Source organism: Triturus cristatus, chromosome 6 (assembly GCF_964204655.1).
Source record: "Triturus cristatus chromosome 6, aTriCri1.1, whole genome shotgun sequence".
NCBI lineage: Eukaryota > Metazoa > Chordata > Amphibia > Caudata > Salamandridae > Triturus > Triturus cristatus.
The window spans coordinates 139,406,336-139,420,511 of record NC_140589.1 but is presented as its reverse complement, the minus strand read 5'-3'; positions in this window follow the sequence as shown (position 1 = coordinate 139,420,511).

Here is a 14,176-nt window from a genome sequence, read left to right as displayed (position 1 = left end):
AAGTACCTGATTGTTGCGTTACACATTGCATTATTTTTACATTGCAAAGTGCCTGATTCTAGCATTACGACATGCATTATTTTTACATTGTAAAGTGCCTGATTCTAGCATTATGAACTGCATAGCATTGCAGTAGGACTGCAGTGGAACATTTAGAAGTGCTCATTAATATCGCCAGAACTTACAAGGGCTGGCTGGCCTAACATTCGGCCAGGAGGATTATTACAAATACGCATATGTTGGATTTATATTGTGTGGTCTTTTTATACAAATTTATACTTGTTTTTATGAAACTCGTGTGGAGTCCATTTGTGTTGTCATCATTGGGTGGCTGTGAGCGTGATTGCAACACATTTGCCTTGAAGATAAGCCTGGCTGCTCATGCCAAGCTACCAAGGGGGTGAGCGGGAGCTATCTGAGAAGGTGTTCTTCCTTTCCCTGACGTGGAAACGAGGGTCCCTATTTGGCCTAAGGTACCTACCACAGCCAACCAAGGATCCGAGGTCTAACACCCATCTAAAATCGGACCAGCTACGCGGTCTCCACCGCACATCTACCCCTCTTCTCGATCAGTCCAACATACACCACTTACCTCTGGGACGCGATGCACACTTTCCAGCCAGTAGTGGCACAATGCGTCCTCCAAACAAGCACCCGGTCCAACGAAGGTCTGTCAATAAACTTCCCACAACTTTGCTCCTACTCAGACCACAGACACGTGGAAGGTGGTATATACGCCGGTGAAGCACCCGGCCCTAAATTATCAAAACAAAATCCACAGGGGGAATCACGTACTCTCAAGACACAAAGGTATAGTCAAGTTCATGATTTATTAAGCTTCTCCATTACGCGTTTCGGATGTCAAACAGCCTTCTTCGCACGTAGAATGTCGATCACCCATAGTGCAATAAGTATGGTGTTCAAACACAAAGAAAAGACCACACAATATACTTAACATCATAGTAAATGTGTCGGCCATTTTGGAAGATCTATAGTTTATCAAAAGGGGGGAGGAAGAAGGAGCTGTGATCCATTCAGCTTCCTTGTCGTAACCAAATAATCAGAGGGGAATGGATCACTTGTACCTGTGTAACCAAGGTTCGATGTTCTTGCCGTCTGTAAAAAAGTCCTCATTCACATACAGAGGTCGTGAGGTGGTATATCTTGATTCTCCGCCTTATTAAAAATGTGACAGCATCATCATTGGGTTTCTTTTTTTGTTCTATGCTATCCTCCACCTGGAGGAGAACCCGTTGGTTATAGCAGTAGTGATCAGAGATATAAAAAAAGTGGGGGTGCTCAAGTGAGGTGAGTTAAAAGGACCTCACTGAACTGTATCTTTATTCAGTTCAGAATGGAGGGAAATAAAAACAGTGGCGTGTGTGGGAAGACAAATTATTTGTCTAACGCACTGAATTGTCCATGTGATCCATCGACAGGATTCAGCCCCACACAATTGCCCGGACGGGTCGGGGGGCCTTCTTCAGGACCTAAAAATGTGGAGGCTGAATATTGTCACAGCCTGGGTGAGTATAGTTTAAGCTCACCAGGTTACTTGTTAGTCATTGGCCTTAGAGTACCTATAACTGTGAAAAAGAACCAGAAAGAGAGGTTTGCTTTACATCAAGGATACTCTCACAATGATGTGTACTGTCTTAATGTTCATAGTAATTTTAGAAAACGCGTAAAGACTATGTAAGCAAAATACAAGGGAACTTATGCGTTATACTTCTAGAAGCTAGTATGTGATAAGAAACTGAAAGAATGGCAATTCTCTACCCCCGTTGGTTTGTTGGTAATGTCAGGGGTGCCACGGGGTTAGCAACCCTGCATGATGAAAGTAGAAACGTGATTTAATATCCCGGTAGATGTCAAGTTCCGGTGGTGGTTTAAGACCCTTCTTTGCGGTGTGTGATTTAAGTGTAGGGTAAAACACAAATCGTTCTGACATGAGAAATGTGTCTTGACACGTTAGGAATACGCGTGTTCGGCATATTTTTATGAGCGCGCATGGTTAGGTGCCCCTCAGGAGTTTCGTCAAGTTCATGGTATGTTAAAATACATTAAAATACATCCGGCGAGTGTGCGTTCTTCGCTTCAGGAAGAATGCGCGTTGTCACAAACCCCAAATAAAGTTCATAGTAACTGCCGGGATCGGGAGTGTGTGCTTACTCATTTTCTATTGCGCAATGTGCCCCTCAAGTCACTCGATAGGACGTGGTGCATTATGAAAATGTGAATGGGAAGCGCACGTTTCATCCAAGAAAGTGGGCATGTGATCGCGTTCCTAAAACATAATTCACAAACACTGCTAAGTGGTCGGGCGCGCATAAGAGGATGCCAGACACATTGCGCATACCTTAATTCCCTAACTGCGGGCTTCCTCGGGATGCTCACAGATCCTCTGTTTCACTTTGCGGCACGTCATTCCAATATATGTTAGCGTGCAGGGACACGTGATCATGTAGATCACATGTGTGGAATTGCAGTTTATATGGTGTTTTATGGTCCATTTAAGCTCAGGCAGGAGTTGGATGGTTTTGGTTGCAGTTGTCAGTTTGCAAACAGAGCATGAACCTCATGGATAATGCCGAATTATTGGTGGCATGTTCCAGAATATGGTGGTAAGATCTTTCTTAGTTCTTTGTGGTGGTCTTGTATGAACAAGGATATCCTTGAAGTTCTTGGTTCTTTTATTTGCGAACCTAGGTTTAGGCCAATTGAGTGAACCTGATGTTACGATTCTCCAGTTTTTATTTATGATTTTCTTCACTTGATTGGTAGCTGCGTTGTATGTAGTTACGCAGGTTAAGATATTCTGCTGTGGTTCCTTGGGGGTCGTCTCCAGTAGGCTCTCTCTAGGTTGATTTCTCGCCCTCTTCTGACATTTGTTTATTGTTTTTTCTGGATAATCTCATTTTGTCAGTTTTTCACAAAGATCTTTTGCTTGAGCTTTGTATTCTCCTAGGTCGCTACAATTGGGTCTGATGTGTAAAAATTGACTGTACAGAAGATTGTCTCTGAGAGGGCGAGAATGGAAGCTTTTGTATGAGAGTAGGCTGTTCTTGGACGTAGGTTTGAAGAAGGTTCTTGTCTTGAGCATATTGTTTTAAATATAGATAGTTATGTCAAGGAAGTTCAGTTTTTTGTTGTCTGCAGTGTATGTGAATTTCAGACATTGGTCCCTGGTATTGATCCACTTGTGGAAACTCTGTAGACTTTCTTGTGTGCCTTCCCAGATCACAATGACGTCATCTATGTAACATTTCCAGAATCGTATCATGGAGAGGAAGGGGTTGGTGTCTTTCTGTATGAAGGTGTCCTCAAAGTTACTCATGTAGAGCCCTGCTACACTAGGAGCAAAAATACTGGCCATCGATGTTCCATGGCATTGTGGGTACAGCGTGCTGTTGTATTCAAAATAGTTTTCTGTGAGGGCTAGTATGCAATAAAAGAACCAAGAACTTCAAGGATATCTTGTTCATACAAGACCACCACAAAGAACTAAGAAAGATCTTACCACCACATTATGGAACATGCCACCCAAAATTGGGCATTATCCATGTGGTTCATGCTCATTATGCAAACTGACAACTGCAACCAAAACCATCCAACTCCTGTCTGAGCTTTATTGGACCATAAAACACCATACAAACTGTACCTCCACACACGTAATCTACATGATCACGTGTCCCTGCACGCTATATATTGGAATGGCATGCCAAAAAGTGAAAAGAGGAACTGTGAGCACAGAAGCAACGTGAAATGTAAGAGTGGTACGACTAAGATGAGTACCCATTACATTGAACTACAGCACACCATTGATGATTTAAACTGGGTGATCCTAGAAACTTTAGAAATAAAGAACCAAGATGCCAAACAAATACTGTTTGAAAAGGAACAGAGATGGGTGCACCGCCTTAAGACAAATATCATAGGTCTGAATGACAACATCCCCTGACTGAGCTTGACACAACAGAGAGACTAGACACTACACCTACCAGACCAGTATTTCCCATGAACCGCAGAGTACCTGCATCTACCGTAATATGTGGTTTAACTGAAAGGACGGATTTCAGTATAGAACTCACATTTAAGGAGATCATACTGAACCAACCAAATCATATGTGTACCTCCCACAAATGAGACTCACATCACTAAGAACAACAACCAACCACTATCAGAACCCCTACTATGTCTAAGCGGCACATCGAGATCAATGCCATAACGAGAAGACACATCATATATAGAAAATAATATATGATTTCATGACCAAGAAAAGACCCCACTGAAACTTTTTTATGAACTCCACCATTTGCAAACCGTAAAAGAACTTTCAAAAACCTTGTGTTATGTAAACAAGAATCAGCAGCCTTTAAAAATAAAAACAATGAACCATACTTTTTCAGCACGATTCGGCAATAGCAAAAGCCGTTATAAATGAAGGAATGACATTTTTGATCTATTGAGCATTACAACCCTTGCAAATTTAGAGTAATTTAGCACCACGCATAGTCTGTCAACTATGGCTACGGATTAGTGAATATATAATAAACACTCCTGAAATGCCCGTGTTACCTGTGGCACGGTAAGGAGAGCGAGCTCAAGTCGTTCCGACCAGCCACGCCAGGTACTAAACGAGGAAGGCGGAAGTCCAATCTACAAGCCGGCAAACACGTATCATATTAATTTACTTTTACATTATCTTTAATGTGGTTCTCCCCCGCTTTCAGTAGGTCAATACGCCCGCTGGCACTCCGAGGAAGCCCACAGTTAGGGAATTAAGGTATGCTCAATACAATGCAATGTGCCTGTGATCCTATTATGCGCGTCCAACCCTTTAGCAATGTTTGTGAATTATTTTTTAGGAACGCGATCACTTGCACACTTTCTTGGATGAAACGCGCGCTTCCCATGCACATTTTCGTAATGCACCACGTCCTATCGAGTGACTTGAGGGGCACAATGTGCATTAGAAAATGAGTAAGCACACACTCCCGATCCCGGCAGATACTATGAACTTTATTTGGGGCTTGTGACGACGCGCATTCTTCCCGAAGCGATCAACTTGACGAAACTCCTGAGGGGCACCCAACCATGCACGCTCATAAAAATATGCAGAACACGTGGATTCCTAACGTGTCAAGACACATTTCTCATGTCAGAACGATTTGTGTTTTACCCTACACTTAAATCACACACCACATAGAAGGGTCTTAAACCACCCTCTGATAATGACATTTACCGGGCCATTTAATCATGTTTCTACTTTCATCATGCAGGGTTGCTAACCCCCCGGACATTACCAACAAACCATATATATTGGGTTATTCATATGTACTCAAACACTGGCAGCTATGGCACAAGAAACAAGCAATCCTCAGATCCCCCGAGAGGTGCATGCTAAGTTCAAGCAGTATCAACAATTTTAAGTAAAGAGCACAAAGCAATACAACCCACTACAATTCACAAACTAATTTATCAAGATACGGAAAACTTTAATTAGGAAACAGACACCAAGATCATTGAACTAGGATAAGGGGGATATTATTTCAAAATTTTAAGGCAAAAAGCACCTAGAAAAGGTAAGGCAAAATGTAAAAATTAAATTTCATGGTTGACAGCGACCTAGGTTCAATTTCAGGCTGACTGCAAAGGATCTATATTCGGATAACTCTAGTGAGTCATCCCGATCACAGTTTTTATCTTTGAAATAACCCTCAGAAATGAGTGTCAAAATCTTTCAGCAAAACTCTAAGGGCCACATGTATCCACCATTTTTGGGTTCACAAACGGGTCGATTCGCAGAATCGGTTCGTTTGTGAATGCAAAAAAGGGTTTTCACAGGTATCAAACACAAATTGCGATTCGGTAACATGTTACCAAATTGCAATTTGAGCTTGCGACTTGGTATTGGGAAGGGGCGTGTTTAGGGCTTCCCCTCCTACTACCAAAACACATCTGTATGTATGAATGTTTTGTGCCCGAAATGCGGTCGCAAATCATTCTCATTTTTGCTCCTACTTCAAGTAGGTGGTAACTCATTCGCAAATGGGAAGGAGTCCCCAGGGGACCCCTTCCCCTTTGTGAATGTTTGTAAAAGCATTTTTTAAGAGGAGGCAGTGGTCCCACGGACCACTGCCTGCTCTTATAAAATGAAAGGAAAACTTTTCATTTTTATCTTTGCAAAGCATGCCGTTTTCCGTTAAGGAAAACAGGCTGCGTTACAAAAAAAAAAGATTGCTTCATTTAAAAGCAATCACGGACATGGTGGTCTGCTGACCCCAGCAGGCCACCATCCCTGTGATTTTTGCGATTCCTAGGGGGTCGCAAATTGCGACTTACCTCATTAATATTCATGAGGTAGGTCATTTGCAATCCTCTAGGAATCGCAGAAAGTGTTCAACACACTTTCATGCATGCCGTTTTGCAATGTCCTAATTGCGAATCGCAATGATTCGCAATTAGGGAATCGCAAAACCGTGTATTGATGCATCTGGCCCTAAGTCTGTAGCAGGCAATCGTCCCTTAAATTCATTCAAAATCAGATCATGGTTATTTAGCTCCCACTAAAGACATTGGTTTTAGTGCCAAAAGCAGTGAGTGGAACAAAGGTGGACTTTGGGGCATTCGGGGTGTTTTTCTGGTTGGAGAAATCTGTTACCTCACCCTGGTCCTAGGATTTATCTTCAAACTCAGGCCCTTTTTGGAAGTCAAAATCCTCCAGTGGGGCAAGGTTGGAAGCTACCCCAGAGCAGAGCTCCACAACGCCAGATACCGTTGCAATGAGGTCTTACTTCAAAAAGCTCTGAGCAAGGCAAACCTATTTTACTTGCCTGCTTACCTTCCTAGGCAAGCATCAGCACTGTGTGCTGGCCCTATTTAGGTGGAAAAAATATCCTACTTTTCTCCAACTGCTGGGAAATGATTTTCCAGTTATCCTAAAATGGCATCAACAAAAGGTGTGCAGTGCTTGGTTTTAACCAGGATTTCTTACTCAGAAGCCCTTGCAAACATCAAACATTGGCTAAAACAACACATTTCCTCACACTTCTGTGAGAGAAAGTTCTGGAATCTGCAGAAGCCACAAATGTCCTACCATCCAACGTTTCCCTGCATCTCCTGATAAAAATGGTATCTCATATTGCAATTTGGGGCCTTTCGTTTTGTGGGTGCTAGGGCCAGTCACACAAATGGGGTACCTTTCTTTCAGGATAAGTGTGTAAACATTGGGTGGTAAGAAATGTTGATATCCCCATAGATTTCAGAACTTTTCCTCAGATATATGTGAGGAAAATACATGATTTCAGGCAAAGTTTAAGATTTGCAGAGCATTGCAGGTAAGAATACATTGTAGGCACACCACCTTGGAGCCCCCTGGTGTCTACTTTATAAACATTTCTGGGGCTGGTAGTTTTTCTCTCGAAAGAATGTGCACACTTGCAGTGAAACTTGACAACACAGGTGCCGACGGATTTTGCAGTTGATTACATTTTGTTTTGGACATTTTCTTATTTCCTCAAATCTTTTCTTCACTGCAGTATCAAAGCATTCTGTACCATAGCTCAAATATTTAATTTACTTGCTTCAAAGATCTGTGTTAACTAGATAGTTGTAAATTGAAAGCCAGTGATTACTCTTCAGTTTTCTATCTTGTCTAGGTCAGGTCACCTACTACCATTACGTACGGTAGTTGCCGCTTTGCAATAAAAGTTCTGTTTGCAAAGTGCAGTGCTGTGCTCAGCTAATGCAGTCTGCGCAGAAATATGTTTATGCAACCAGTGAGTCACAGTTTCAAATGTCAGTGAGTCCACTCAGCCGCTCATCCTTCTGAGGTCGACAGAATAAATTCCTTTGAGTACATAATTGTGAGAATGAAAGATCTTGCCTTGCTGTCAGCTCAACCACCCTGCCAAATTCATGTATTATTGTCTGGATGACTCACTGAGTGTTGTTACTAGAACCTTAAATCCTCTGAAACACAGTTGCATAGGCTTAAATCCACCTCCGGCCTCTAAAATCTACCACCAGACACTCCCTGCCCCTTTGTCTTTGGCTTGCAGGTTCCTGTTTTCTGCCTTTGGGACCGTTTTCTTGTCTTTTTCCCCTCATCCTTTTTCCCCCTTGTGTTGTTTCCCTCTTTCACCCTCGAACAATGTCTAATCAGGGAAAATAAGTACTGGTTCCTTAAAATAAATGCTGGTTGCCCCCTACTGGCAACCGCCAGGGCAAATAAAGCACCGGAACACAGGTGCACAAGAAGAGTACTCTGTCCTTCTCGACAAGTGGTTGATCCAAACTATGTCCACATCCAGGGATGGATGAGGAGCCAAGACCAGTCCTGGCAAGAATGTCCAAGTCATCCCCATTCTGCTGTCTCTGCCTGAGTGGTGACCAAACCTGACCCTGCACGGTGGGTTTGAGTGTGAGAGACCTCCTCAAAAAATCATTGTGAAAGAACAATTGCAAACAATGCATATTATACTATATTTGTATGATATGTTGTATGAGCTCATGTTATGCTGGATCACTGGGGCGCTTCACCAGTAAATGCATGGATGGTGAGTTTGACCCTACCGCATTCTCCTCAGTAGGATATCTACAGACTTGGGTGTGTTAGCCCATGATTTCATAGACACTGGTACTGACTTTTTTACTTGCACCCCTGGGACAGAAGCCTACCTGTCTTCTCACTAAAATCTGTTTGTAAGCCCCTTGCACTGCTGGTGCATCACTTTTAATATGGGGAAAGTGGTGTACGAGCGGCGCAGGGGGCTTGTAAATAAGCCTGCCTGTGTCCAAGTGCTTAATTTGTGCCATCATTTTATGGGATTGCAAGTAATTTTACCTCATTAGAAATTAATCAAGACCAAGAGAAAGAAAGGGAGAAAAAGAAGAAACAAAGAAGAAGAGTAATATAGAAAAACCGTGACAAAGGGAGAAAGCACAGATGAAAAAAGCTGCTAGAGTAAGAAAAGCAGGCAGAAAGAGTAGAGTGGTAGGAAAAAGAGGCATTATGTAGGATCAAGGCTCAGAAGCCATGGTATTCGGCAACACTGGCATTCAGCTGCACTGCTCGGAACTCCTAAGGAAACATCTGGGCACTTCACATATTGTTTTATAAAATAAAACACTGATTGGTTCCTCATTTCACCCAATAGCGTGGTGCCCAGTGGCATCCACAAGTGCTTATACCTGATCCGGTGGACTTATGTGTAGCAAAAAACTTTAGTGTGGCTGTTTTACAGGAGTCTCCATTGGTCGTATAGACCCTTTGATGTCAACTGGAAGCATATGAAAGGAGCTAGCAACAGCAATACATTTCAATTACAGTGAAACCAATTTGGCTTCATAAAAATGACTGAGGATGGTATCCAAATCACAAAGGGTGTACTATTAAAATGAATTTAAGGTGCAAATCAAACATTAGTGAATCAGTTGATCAACTATGCGTATATATCTGTTCAGTCATGGAGTCTAAATTTGCAAATTATGAAGAAAACAATGTCAAATATAATGACACAGAGAACACAGAACAGTAAATAAATTGGTTCCATAAAGAAACTTCCCTAAGGTAAATAAGGAATTGAAAGTGGCAAGACAAATTTAAGAGGCACCACTCACGCTTTTGGTACAGCGGGCCGACATTGCACTGCTGCAAAACCGCCCCCCAGTTACAGAACAGCTCCCACGGGCACAAAACCACCCCCTCCCCTCTGACCGGCCAGGGAAATGTCCGGTGCCTGTTATGGCCAGTCCGGCCCTGGTATTGTCGCCATAGTGCTAAGGCCAACAAAAACAGGTCAGCAAAAAGTGACGGAAAACAGGAAAAAGGTTTGGGGGAAAGACCACCCTGAGGCTGACAGGTCTAACAGTTGTGTTTCTTTCAAATCTCTTGCAGCATTCAGGTTCTCAGTGTGTAGTCTTCTGTGCTAAGAGCTCCATTTTATAGCTACTTTGCTTCATGTGCCCAAATCTCTAAACCCACTGGGCTATTACTTTTCAGTCCCTGCAGTTTCCATCTAATGTTCAGAGCGGATGGACAAAATAAGGCTTTCTGTCTCACTAATGACTCACCCTCGTCTTGATGGAGCTCCATTAGCTCCCCTTGCCGACCCACACCATCTTCAAAACCAGCTGCATCATTTAGAAAGCCATCATGACCGGCACCCTGCTTATCTTGCAGACAAGCTCAGCATCTCTGGTGGTTCTCGGCACACCTGCAGCCAGGACACTACCAGACTACAGACTAAGTATAAGAAAGGAGGAAAAAGCAGCACGCATTTTCCATTTATGCGCTCGCGATCTGGAACAACATCCCCGTATCCATCAGGACTGCCCCAAGGCTGCTCCAATTTTGGAAAGAATTGAAAAGGTACACCTTTAAAGAGCACCACAATAAAATCCATTAACCGCCCACAACCCAGCTTCCTCTTCTATTACTCATTGGATTTATGCTTTTCTTTGATCATTTACAGTTCTCCGATGACTTTCAGCTAGGTTCACTCTATAGACATACCATGAACATGAAACATAGATTGAAACAGTCATTTTTTTAAAGATGCTATTGGACATAATGCATGATTTAGTACTGAATTCCATCGTGATTACGTTGCCAGACTAAACTTATGTCACTTTCCACTCTTTACCGACTTGCGATACATTTTTGCAATGGGTATTTATAATTTCCTCATCCTTTCTTCAATTATCTCAGCTATGTGATTATGCAAGTCAGAATATTATATAGTTCAGAAGGTTTATAGTGACGTTTTTAAAGCCCTGCATCAATAAATTACAAAGTATGTCAGAAGGGTGTCACAGTAATGCCCAGAGCTTCACAAAGGCCCAAGGGCCCTGATTACGCTGGTTTGCACCTTCCGGGACAACTCTATGCAAACCTCAGGCTGAGCAATCCATTAACAGGAAAAAAAACCTGCAGCTTCTTGTTTTTTACGCTTTCCCTGCCCCTGGCAGTGGTCTCTGAAGGCACTTATAAAAATGGCTTTAGTCGTAGACCACTTCCCTGGCAACACTCTTTTCCACACCCTTTTACCATATTTTCTATTACAGAAAACTCTGCAAATAAACGTCCCACATCAGAGAGTCACATTTGCAGTCCCAAAATTCCACAAAACCTGTTTCTGGGAATCAGGAATTTGAAATTTCAACCATATGTAACGCAACTGGTGCTCATTGAAAGCGATCTGACACCTTTGGATCAAGTTCGCGCTATATAAAACTCCGGGGGGAAAAAGTATGTGGGGCATAGTAAAACATAACCACAAATGGCAAGAGGTTCAACAAGGAAGAAGAGAAAAAGAAATAATAAGAGTAGTGTCTCAATCACAGCGCGATCAGCAGAATGAAGCTGAAGCAATCAGTACTTGGTCCATGCCCCAGCCAAAAGAAGATGAGGTGAATCCCGCACGCACTGGCCAATTCGAAGGCAGCAAATAGGAGAGTCAATGAATCTTAGGCATTAAATATTACGGTCACCAAACATAACTTGCTAGTAGGGGACCACGATTTTTGTTCTGACCTCCAATCAAAATCATTTAACTTACAGTTAGGAAAATACATCAGTTGTATAGGTAACATCCGGTTAATGTACTCATCCAACTTTCCTTGACAGTGATGCTCAATTATACTGTCATTGAATATTAGACACTGTTCTAACCACTTCTATTTATGCCTTAGTATCGCCTGTGTGACTCAACCAACAGCGCACCATCACTTGGAAATATGGACAAAATGAACCCATTCAAATTCAATTGAGAACTACCCAGTGTCCACCCAATCCCAGACAGCCGGGCCAGAGATTGTAAAACTCAAACAGAAGGGTGCCTCATGGCAAGTTGTAAAAAAATAACAACCACACATCGCTAAAAACGAAGCCAGTAGGTTCTTTGTCAGCATTTGATCAGATGTGTTTTAAATGCTCTGGCAGAGGCCTAGAGAAGTCTAGAACGGAAAGCATGAAAAATGAAAACTACCTGCGAGCCATGTAGCCTGGTCTATAGAGCACCAGGGATGTAGGCAGTTTACAAGCCATAAAGAGAAGGTCATAAATAAACAGAGTTTCACACATAGAGGTTTGTGCACATGATCTGACTCGCAGAGACCCTCGCCTACATACAGCCTCACACAGGCTGATTCCCACACAGTCAGTCTCTCTCTCAACAGCACATATACATATTCATGAGTTCCACACAGAGCCTCACGCATAAACAATGTAGGAAATACATTTTGTATTTCCCTGTATAACTGCTCATTTGATATTGCATGCAACTTCCATCTACAAGAGCTGCCATCAAAATGGATCAATTTTGTAGTTAAATTGCCATGTTGTACCCTTTCCTAAGCCACCTGTCATGAGTGCACCAGTGGTACACGCTGCACAAAGGTCAAATCTCAAGTGTTATCTTGCAGGAGACATGTTCCCAGCTAACATCTGAGAAAAGTATAACTTGTGCTTAGCTACACCACATTGGTTCACGTCTGCATTTAAGAAAATGAAAACCATTTTTTGCAACTGAACTATGGGATTTAACCCTCTTGAAAGTCAGCTTTGAATGTGTCTGGAAAGGTTTTCTCTGTTACACAGTGTTCAAACCTGAAATGTAAAATGATTCTCCACTTATATTTATAAAGATAACGTGCAGGAAAGCCAATGTTTTGTGCAAAGGCTGCAGTTGGCTGTTTTTTAAAGAGCAGTATTTTTAGCATAACTTTTATTTTTTTTAACATATTGAGAGTCAAAATCTACAAAACCCATTTTCACAGTATGTAGGTAATTAAATATGGCAAAATCAAGGAAACCATTTGATTGTCCTCGTTTACACTACTTATAATATACTTTAAAGATTGTGAGGTAACACGCCTTACCTTAATCTACTGTGAGCAGGTGGCATAACCCTTTTTTTCTTGGCAGAGCCCATGTGGCTCTCATATAATTGCCCTGCTTCACACGTCATCATCTCACAGGTACTGTGGTCAGTCGTCCACGTTTATTGCATCGGACGTTGGGTTTTTAGACATTTGTAATAAGACTGTAAATATGTTTTTCTTTTATCATTGTATATTTTTCATCTCCGTATTTGGAAAGCAGTGGTGCTTTTAAAAAAAATTGTTTAATTGCAAATTGTCATGTTTTTACTAATTAAAAAAAACATTTTAAATTGAATTGAACTGTGATAAGTTGTCCACTTGAAAAAGGCATAAAAAGCTACTGGCCGCAGGAAGAACCCGCCCAATACCTCATAGCCCTGTGAGCGGTAGCAATCATCTATGCTACCACAGTGTACAAGCTACCTCCCAGCATCAGCAGGGCTCTTCCCACCACTTGGAGGAGTGAAGAGGTGTCCTGGGCCTAAAGGTATTTTATTTCTGTTCCCCGAGAGGCATAAATGGCCTTCAGTGGAGTTTGGGCGTAAATGGGGAAGATTTTGTAGAAAGCTTGGGGCTGCCTCCTATGTTTACTGAACACAAAGAACTCTGAGTTAGTATATGCAGTAAAACACCTTTTTTTCCACAGGGGCGAGGCCACACTATGATAAAATGTAGGTGAATAAACTATAAGAGCTCTAGCACGATTTGCTTAGAATTGACTCAAAACAGTTTAGTTCAGGTTTTACAAAGCGCTGTGAAATGTTTTGCGAGTTAGAGAGCTCACTGGAATGGAAGGTGAGAAAAAGATGGTCTCCTGTATGTTGGAAGAAGTTGCAGCTGCCTGACTGAGGAGTTTAGGGACAATTGTTGCCAGCTTTATTGTGATATTCTGCGACTAGAATGCTGATCCAGTTCAAAGGATGATAGCCTTATGCTTTCTCCCCAAAAACATATGGGTCCAGGTTCTGTTCCCAGGAGCCTGCTTGCATGTTGGAAAATCTCTCCTGACTTGGAAGAGTGCCAATGGTTCTGGAAACAGGAGTAGCAAACCGATGGCACTTGGAGATTTGGCTGTCCAGCTGAGTTGGAGTTTAGAGGAGCCTACGCATAGTTTTAAGCCGCAGCCAGTGCCTACAGGGACTTTCTTGACAGTTGGGAGATGTTTTGAGAACCAGGGAAGAAGTTACTTAAATCTTCCTAAAAAGTTAAGACTTAAAAAATGTTTATTTCTGGAGGACTGAGACAAGGTGCAGGGCTGCCCAAAACACGCAACCTCACTGGCTGTGTT